Here is a 4,112-nt window from a genome sequence, read left to right on the forward strand (position 1 = left end):
CTGCGTTGGGTGGCCGTGCTTTCATTCGAATGCCCTCTTGCCTGTGGCAGTGCCCGTTTCTACAGCGTCCGGGGCCAGCTCGGTAGGCACAATGGCGCTGTTGCTACATGAAGTCAAGCCGAGGGTCGGTTCCTTGGCTCCGGGAGCCACGTCTCAAGGGCTCAATAGCCACACAAGGCCAGTGGCCCCTGGAACGGGACGGCGCAGGTAGAGGACGCTGCCACCCGTCCAGAAGTATCTGTGATCAGGGCCCTTTGAGAGCCATGGCAGACCCCGGTGGTCACCGACCCCAGGCCACTTCCGTGCTGCTGTGGAGGCGCCTCGGAAGGATGCAGTCCAGCGGGCCGAGGCACAGCCTGCCGGCTTCCTGGAGGGCCTGGGGGCCTGTGCCACACTTGCTAAGGGCCAGTGCAGGTGCCCAGTGGGCAAAGAGGGACCCGAAGGCCGAGAAGCAGGGATTCCTGCTTCTGAAAGCAGCCCCTGCTGCTGCGGGGACCCCACGGGCCGCCCCTTGCTGGGGGAGGCCGGGCTCTTCACAGGCAGGCGAGGCTCTTAGCTATTTTTTTTTTAAATAACATTTGTTTCTTTCCATGTAAAAAGAATGCTCTTAACATGCCCGCTCTTTATAGAAGTGCCCGGAGAAGTAGAGGGCACGGGCGTCCCCAGAGCGCCAGCAGCCCCCGGCCGGGCTCGCTCCCGCTCGGGTCCCGCGTAGCAGGGCTCGGGCCCGGGCCCGATGGTGTCGTCTGTTTTGTGCCGCACAGAGCATTTTCCTTATTAATACCCCTTCCTAAAGGGAGCTTTTCAAGATGGATACGGTTTCGGTTTTTTAACACCATGAAAGCAGCGGGCGCTGACCGCGGAAAGCGGGCCAGAGCTGCGCGCACAGGACGCCGCGAGAGGGGCGCGCTCGCGGGGCCGGGCGCTTCGGGCGGTCCTTGGGGCTGGGATTACAATTTTTAATGGCTGAACAACATTCTCTCAAGAGATTGTACCTCACTTAATTATTTGGCTATTTCTGGAGCTCTCCATAGGCGTGGGCCTCGGCGGAGCGTCTCGGTGGGCCCTACTCAGCCTGTCCCCAGGCACAGCATGCCCGGCCCAGGCACCTTCTGCCAAATTGTTCTCCCAAAGGGCTTTTTCAGCACAGCGAAGGGCTGGCTCAATGCGGCCTTGCCAGCCTTCGGTGCTATGACCAAACCACCTGGCATAAGTATCCAGGTCTGAAATAGCTACTTGAATTTCCATTTCTTTAATCGCTCTTTTGTTCATTGAGGCCCTAATGTTTCTCTTGTGGGTTTAAACTAACTTTACGCATGAAAGACAGCAACCAGTAGTGTGCTTAATGCCAATAACTTTAAAGCCTCTTGTTCTTTGCCTTTCAATTTTTTTCATGCAAAAGCTAAATACTTCCTATGTCACAATTTTTTCCCATTGCTTCTAAGCTTACAAAACCCGTAACAGAAAGACGACTACTGTCCGTTTCTGGTCTGCTTGTGTGTGTGAGCGTGTCAGGGTGTGCTTGCGTTTTGAAATGGTTGACTCTTTCATCCAGGTCGGGCAACCTTTTTCTGTGGTGGGTCATGGAGTAAACCTTTTCACTTTCTGGGTCATCCCATCTCTGTCCCAACCTGAGTTGCACCTGCGAAGCGGCTGGACACCTACCTTTATTCACAGAAAGACTTGGCTGCTAGATTCGGCCCTTGGGCCATAATTTGTTGAACCCTGTTTAATCCAGAGGAAATTCATCTTGGGGGAACTGTAGGAGGTGAGGCTCTAAGGCAAATTCTTTGCCTGCTCGCTGACCTACTCTCTTGCTTCCTTCGTGGGGCCCTTGTCCCCTGGCTAACTTCCTGGGGCGCACTCACACTTGAGTGGGGTTTCCGGCTGCTCTGTCCTGTTCCCGGGACCGCCCCAGGGTCTGTGCCGCTGCGCGCTTCCCTGCCCTCACCTCCATCTTTCTATACGAGACCTAGAGGTGCAGTCTTTGAGCCTTGCAGCAAAACCAAGGTGCTTTGCTCTTTCCAATTGCTCCTTTGACCAGTCCCCTTCAGCTTCCCCCCAAATCAAGCATGCGCCTCTGCACCTTCTCAGAGCCCAGTGCAGGCGTGCGCCCCTTGCTGGCGCAGGGCAGGTCTGCTAGGTCATCAGGCTCTGGGAAGGAGGCAGGAGCAGACAGGGTGGGCAGCAGAGTGTGATCAGAGGACCCCATCTAAAAAAGGCTAGAGCAGAAAGACAACTGAGGAGCTGGGAAGGGCTGGGGATGTGGGGTTGCCCTTGGCGCCTCCACTTGGGCTGCTGTGGACCTCAGAACGTGGGACTTTGGTCTTCTTGCATTTCTCCAGACGTCTCTACCTCGTCTCTACCCGGGGTTGGCACTCAAGGGAGCCGCCATCATCCCGACTGGCCTGGGACTGGCGCCCATCCGGGCCTAGCCCAACTTTCGGGGTTCCTACCTGCCGGCGTCTTGACATTGCCCCTGAGTCAGGGTCCTTCCCCAGGACCCCGAGAGCAGGGCACCCTGCTGAGTGGCAGGTGCTGGCCATGATGGGCCAGCAGACAAGCTCCACGGGGAAGCGCCTACCAAAGGCACTTGGTGCTCTCAGGGCATGGCGTGGGGGTGCACCAGCACCTGCTTCCTCTCCTGGGAGGGCTCTGAGTCACCTGCCACACCAGGTGTGGGGCTTGTCCTTACATTCGCATGGGCTTCAAATTCTGTGGAGACCCCCGGGGCTGGGGGGAATATGCAAGGCCAGAGCCAGAGAACCTGTGCTCCTGGGGTGGCTGGGGCCCCTGAGTGCTGCCCTTCGAGTGGGGTGGCTCCTCTGTCAGAGGGCGACATCCCCTGATGTGGTCCAGAGCCTGGAGGGGGTAGGGGAAGGGAGGAGCCCTGCCTATCTAGCCCCTCCCTCCTGTGATCCCTGCTCCTTGGCCCAACAGGCCATGGTGTGGGGCCAGCTGAGGGTGGAGACTCAGACCCCATTGTGTTATCATGGTCAAGACGCCCTCTTGCTTCTGGACGACCTGCGCTGCTACCCAGCCGCCCCTGGGCCTGCGGGACTTGGTGACGTCCCCTGCATGCGTGGCTGGGAGTGTTTCTGGACGCGTCCCGAGCTCTTCTGTCAGGAGCAGTCTTCCTGGCCCAGCGGCCCTTGAGCCAGGATCCAGGCAGCTCTTTGCTACCTTCTGGCCCTGCCCTCGTGGCCAGTTTGGGTCAGTAAGGGTGCTCAGCTGACCCTGGAGCTTGGCCCACCTAAGCCTGGACTGCAGCTTCCAGGCTTCCGGGATGGTTCTCTGGGCCGCTCCCCTCCATGGGTGCCTTCAGCTGTGGGCATCCCTCTGCTGTCAGGCAGGAAAAGGGTCATGGACACTTCGTGTCTGGCCCACAGAAGACAGCTGCCCTCAGGAGGCCCGTCTTCCCTGCCGTCCCTTGCCCTTACCCATGCTGGCTTCATGCTCGTGGAGCCGGCTCTGACTGCAGCGAAGCCAGGTACCATGAGGTACACAAGGAGACCAGGGTGGGGCCCAAGTCAGGCCACATTTCTCAGGGGCCCCATTTCACTGGAAAGCGGTTCTCCTTCCTTGACAGTCCCCCATGCTCCTGACCTTGACACTTTGAGTTCCCACCTCAGCCTGTTCTGCTGAGGGTTAGCCTGTGTCCAGAAACCAGGCCCCTCACCAGTAGGACTCATGACGGCCCCCAGGAGCCTCTCTGCAGATGAGACACGCTTGTCCTCTTCTTATCTGTCACCCCTGGGCTTGCAGCAGCGCTGGGCCTCCAGCTGCCTGTTATTTCCTTAATTACCTGTTTAGGCCCCGGCTGCTTCCGGTGGCTTGAAGCTGGCCTTGGGATTGATAGGCAGCTGGCAGGAGCCAGCAATGTGGTACCACAGGCAGAAAAGCAGAGACTGGGGGATGGACTGGAATGGGGCACCCCTCATTCTAGCCATGTGTTCCCCGGCTGGGAGGCCTGGAGACCCACGACCTCCGATAGATCTCTCTGATACTTTCTGCACCTACCTCAGACTCAGGTTTCTGCCCAGTCTTTTGTGGGCTAGGGGCAGGTCCCAGAGGACGACCAGGGCACCTCTGCCACCCCTGAGGCCACGAGC

Source organism: Talpa europaea, assembly GCF_964194135.1.
Source record: "Talpa europaea genome assembly, chromosome: X".
Taxonomy (NCBI): domain Eukaryota; kingdom Metazoa; phylum Chordata; class Mammalia; order Eulipotyphla; family Talpidae; genus Talpa; species Talpa europaea.